Source organism: Amblyomma mixtum, chromosome 9 (genome assembly GCF_055824585.1).
Source record: "Amblyomma mixtum isolate Tamu chromosome 9, ASM5582458v1, whole genome shotgun sequence".
Lineage (NCBI taxonomy): Eukaryota > Metazoa > Arthropoda > Arachnida > Ixodida > Ixodidae > Amblyomma > Amblyomma mixtum.
In genome coordinates this window covers 15,911,473-15,917,472 of record NC_143020.1, presented here as the reverse complement: position 1 = coordinate 15,917,472, position 6,000 = coordinate 15,911,473, and positions in this window count along the sequence as shown.

Sequence of the window (6,000 nt, the reverse complement as noted above, 5' to 3'; positions counted from 1 at the left end):
CGCATTTTAACAGGCTGTATATTTTCCATACCACAAACAGACCACAGAGAAATATTCGGCAATAATGCCACACACTCCGTTTTTTAGTAAAGAAAAAGCAAAAAAATACTGCTGTTCTTCTCTAGAGGTCGCGATTTTACGGCACTGATTGAAACTTCTGTGCATGACACACATAGTTACGGCATGGTCGGTTCATGTGAGCAGTGCTGCGTAGTAGCATATTAAAAAGCATTATATTGTATTAACATCATTGAAATTCATTGCTGAATATTTATATATATATATATATATATATATATATATATATATATATATATATATATATATATATATATATATATATATATATATATATATACAGCAATGCATTTCAATGGTGTTGTACGGAGAACAATCTTGCTTATGAGCACAAATCGGACGCAGGTGATGCGTTCGCTCTTTTCCTGTATGCATCAGCAAAACGATAAATAAATAACAAAAATGAAAACCACGTTTTCTATTTATTTATTAGTAAACGCCTGACTGCCGATTATACGTAACGTGCAATGGAAAACTGCACAGGAGTATTTTCAACTGTATATGTCCCGCTTTTCGCATATGTTCTGCATGGCTGACTATACATTCGCTACGCGCCGGAATCAAGGCTCTCGAAGCAATAGATCTACACTGAATTGCAATACCTGCTCTTTCAACACTCCGAACAACGTAGGACTTTCCTATCGCGTCGTTTATTTACACTCAGCATACGTTGCTTGTCCTACGCACAACTGGCGTGCGCAGAGGCACTTTGAGCCAGCGACAGCAGTGCGAGATAATAGCTGGGACAGCTGCGAGAGCCGTGTCTGATCAATTTTATTTTTGAAAAGGTCAGCACGCTGGAAAGAAACGTTTAAATAAGTAGTGTTGTTTAAAGTAATAAACGGTTGCTCCTGCTCGATCAAACGCAGCTGCGGCCCGCGTTTGCTGCAGAGCGTGACGGTCATACAGCATCCAGTAAACAGATGGGGTTAGTTTTCCGACAGGGCGCTGCTAATGAAGAAATACTGTACAGGGGCACTGCTGAAAGTCGCCTCCCCGCCTAGTCGCGCCTTCCCGCTGCCAATTTAAGCATGGCTCAGATACGTGCGTCTTATTTTCTGTTCGTCCGCATCCGGTAAAGTGCATTTCGCGGCGAAAGCATGCGCAAGGGAATAACACTGCATGAGAGCTGGCATCTACCCGCCGAGACATCTAGACGGGACGAAAGTGCTTTCCACATGAAAGAGTGCAAAAACATCATGAATCACTAATACAAAAAATGAAAATGCGCAAAGTCTGTGAAACAGAGCATGGTTAATAAAACACTTGCGAGGCATCTTGACAGTGTACAATGACTACAGACGCCGTGGCTGGAACGTTTAAGGCTTTTAGTACTAAAAAAAAACATATTACAAAGCGGTCGCAAGCGATGTAACGTCTCACGAGATGCGGGCAGTGCTTGCAAATGCGAGTGCAATGACGCGGTCATTCGTAGTTTAGCGGCCGGGGCATTTTAACCTGATCCAGAGGGTCACACTAAAGTTTTCAGTGGATGCTCTCAGCTGTATGGATGCCCCTAAATAGTGTGCCAGACAGGCCACACTGTTTATTGCTATGGCAGATGTACTATAATTCGCCGAATCATTGCAGTCGTATTTCGGAGCGTCTCATGCATGGAGCGAGTTCCAGATACACGAGAGCAGGGGGCACGCAGTCTTGTACGATGCATTTTTTTTAAGCTGTCGCAAGCTTCTTAATAGCCAACCCATTTTCAAGAAGTATACAGAAGCAGTGAGCAGCTCACAACTTGGCTCTGCGTCATCGGACTTGACTTCTCCGCACAGTTTTTTTTCTTTAAAAGCGCACTTGCGTCGAAAGGTAGGAGACCTGTTGCATTTTGAAACGTACCACCTGTTTTGCACCTTGTTAGCCATAAATGACGCCACCATCCATGAAAACGATTGCTGAATATGGAGAGTGACAGAAACGCAAGAAATGCAGTGGGCGCTCTAGCGCGAAAATTCAACATGGCGACTACTTTTATTTTTCTTGTCGGGCACCAACTATCCACCGCTGCCCAGTCAAGACACAGGAGGGTGTCAGGAGTGAGTTCATTGGCAGTTTTAAATGCTTCCGAGCAGTCAATTACGCAGAAGTATGTTCCTTTACGTAACTAAAGGCTTGCGTGAGGGTATCTTCCTGATTAATAAATCCGCCTCGCCATGTAAGCTATGAAAATACAAGCGTATCGCGAAAGCGAAAAAACGGACGGGGAAAGCCGCAGTAGTGGCCGTCCGGTAGTTCGCTGGCTTGCCCACAGGTGGCGCAGCCATCGGCGTACGAATGGCGTGTAGCACCAACAGCTGGCACCAAAATAAGAGTACGCATGAAAAAAAAAAAGAACGGCCATATAAAATTCCTGGAGACTTCGCACAGTGTTCTATTGCGTGACTGATTGACTTCTGCGGCGATATTTCTCCAAACAACTGGAGTAATAGAAGCAGACCCTCCATAAAAGGAATAAGGCCGCGCAATTTTTAACCACTTCGGGTTTGTATGGAAAGTTTAGATTTTCTAGATCCTAATGGGTGTTTTATTTTAAAACTAAAAAATATGATATGAGTTGAAGTTTTCACTTCAGATGAAGCGAATCGTTGCTTTCAGCAGTGGTTAGCAAGAGCCTCCTGTGACATGTTTTTGCGTTGACAGTGTTCCCGACAATGAAAAGAAAGAAATTACGTTTTCGGTTTGTTTAAGCGCAATACTGAGACATGGGAGCGCTAGGTTCTAGACAAGGGAAGAACACGCACAAAGGAACAACACGAGACACGAGCTCTCGTTTCTCGTGTTGTTCCCTTGTGCGTGTTGTTTCCTTGTGTAGATCCTATAGCTCCTCTGTCTCAGTATGCACGACCAACTAGCCCCCTTCCAAGCTTTATTGAGCGCAATATCGTATTGCCGCGAACCTCGGTAATGTTTTGTAGTGTTTGTTTATTCTTCAAGGCTGCCGACACGCCGCTTTATCGCTTCGTTTGTGACGCAAGACGCGCCTAGATTTGTCTCGATTGATCGCATCCAGGCGGAGCCGATTCTACTATGCGCCAGAATGTTCTAGTCACTTTCCAAGCTTTATCTCGAATGTTCGCTATCAGCTTTAAAAAGAGCACGGCAGACAGCGGCGGGCACTCTGTTCGATGACCGCCGGGCACGCTTGTTTCTGCGCCGCCGCCGAGTGATTCAGTTCTTTGCGGGCGCAAGTCAGCCCAAATAAAGAGTTTCGTCTCGAAGGCGTTCTCGCTGTTTTCCTGTTCGCCGTACTGCGGTCACCACTCCGTGACATCTGCTTGGAGGTGCGGACCTGCTATCCAGCTAGATGTCACGTAGTGGTGACTGCAGTACGGAGAACAGGAAAACAGCGAGAACGTCTCCGAAATGAAACTCTTTATTTGGGCTGACTCGCGCCCGCAAAGAACTGAATCGCTCGGCGGCGGCGCAGCAACAAGCGTGCCCGGCGGTCGTTGAACAGAATGCCCGCCGCTGTCTGCCGTGCTCTTTTTAAAGCTGATAGCGAACATTCGAGATAAAGCTTGGAAAGTGACTAGAACATTCTGGCGCATAGTAGAATCGGCTCCGCCTGGATGCGATCAATCGAGACAAATCTAGGCGCGTCTTGCGTCACAAACGAAGCGATAAAGCGGCGTGTCGGCAGCCTTGAAGCATAAACAAACACTACAAAACGTTACAAAGATTCGCGGCAGTATTGTCACAACAGGTCACTGCGTGCTGAATGTATTCGTAAAGTATTTGAGAGTTGGAGGTGTTATTTATCGGGAGTAAATACGCAGACGTCTGCGAAAAGGCGGATATGAGGGTACATATTTTTGAGCAGATGGATTATGCAGATGAGAAAGAACAAAAGTACGAGTAGAATTTCCTTGCTTTTTTTGTTCACCACTGAGAATTCGAGAGAAAGTTTGCGAGTGATTGGAAGCGTATACAAATTGCTAGTGGCCAGTAAGGAAATTGCATACCCAGTCGAAAGCATACGAGCGACGTTCAACCTGTAAAGTTCGCGGAGAAATCGTTAATGGGGTGCTTTGTCGAAAGCGCTTTTAAAATTGAGCGTCTACCGGGGTAATAAAATCAAGATTACAACATATGTACTTCATTAATAAAGATTATTCAGTGCCTCATCACAGCCCGTTACCAAGGCCTCTTGAAGAAAAATATGGACATTAGAAACCTTATTCTATGACAACGGAGCTGATGTGTCAATTGTTTCCGAAAACCACTTTTGGAAAAATGCGACGATGACTGGGCCAAAAAGAGAGAGGATCATTTTCGGAAATAAACCTACATTGACTGCTTTCCAGTCTTGCAGCGCTCCTGATTCGTCTGATTGGAGAAAAATATTCAAAAATCACGTAAAAATTTCTGTATACTTTAGTACTTCAGAGTTGATGCCAGCGATAGAAGAGAAAAATGTACGCTTTAGTGATTCAGAGATTTTTCGCGATACGGGTAGCATTAAAAGTAATATTATGCGTGACTGAGGGACTGCAATGAGGAAGAGCTGGTGAGATATTGTCAGAGTATTCAGTTAATAAACAAGATAACCTACAGTTAAAAACATTGGCTACGTCAGCATCGGGACTCGGATCGTTCTTATCATGTCCTGTATCCTTCAAGAAAAATTGCGAACATTGGAAAATTGTAAGTTACTATTATAGAAATATTGAGAGTCGATTCTTCCAATATTGTAAAAATCTTTCTTTTAATTTTTTTGCATCGCTACGCGTCGAGCAGTTAAGACTGCACTAGGGGCTTTTGATGGTAGCAAAAACGTTAAAAAAAATGCATGCCCCTCTAAAGAAAATCTGTGGATATTGCCACCGTCCGAACCAATCAGTGGCGCCGCAACGCGGCCGAACTGTTTAAGCTGGGACTTGCCAAGCCTTGGGCACTCGAGGTGCTCAAAGATCTTCTTCCTCGCTCGAGCTGCCTGCTGGCTGGCACGCCCACCTCGTCTAATTAGAACCTCGTTTGTTTCTTCAACCGTTTGTCGGTGACAGTATATTGATTGATGTAGTGAAATCTTACAAGCTATAAAAAAATTGCGTTCATGAACTCTATCACGTTCAAAAATGATTTTCTCCAGAATTATTTGGTATCACCGTTCTAAGGGTCCGAGTGTTTCTGGATTATCGCGTTTAGAGTTTTTATCATCTTTTTTTGGTGATGATTGGTATAACCGACTAATAGAAAAAAAATATACTTTGTATTCTTTGCATGTGGCTGAAACTCTTTCTGAACAGTGTAATATTCTTCGTGCGAGCATTTATTCCTAGTCGGTTTCTTAGAAACAAAGCCTCCTATTTCCCTTCCTCAGGCCTTATATCGAGCATTCGACGCGCGGCGATGGCTCCCTTTCGGTTACAGTGGTGGTGGGTATGCCTTCTTGTGAACTGATGCATTTTGTGCTTTAAAGGTAACCAATTAATTGTACTACAAGTCTTGAAAAATCATCAAGATGCGAGATCAAAAATTGCGAAGTGCAGCTTTATCCGAATTATTCCCTTTGTGTATAGCATTATTTATTTTGGCTTTATTTTCCGCAGACGCCAAAAAGGAGAATAGAATGAGCACATGATAAATAGGTCACTAAGTGCTGGCAAATGTAGCATTCGAGAACCCATCCGAGTGAGAACAGAGGACAAGGTTGTTATATTCGATTAACTACCACCGCGACGCGCTGGTTGTGCGATGATTTGAGTAAACCAATAGGTTTGACATGTGTTGGAAATGGACTTTCAGTAAGTAATCTTCTGTAAGGTTGAGGCGAAGTAAGACCAGGCTGTTTCGGAAAAGATGAAGTCAACAAATATCAGTAGTAGCAAATGATGATATGTTGTGCCTTACACAAGCATAAGCACTGCTTGTGGAAGGGTCCTCATAAAAAATTCTAAAGGTGCTCTTCTCATT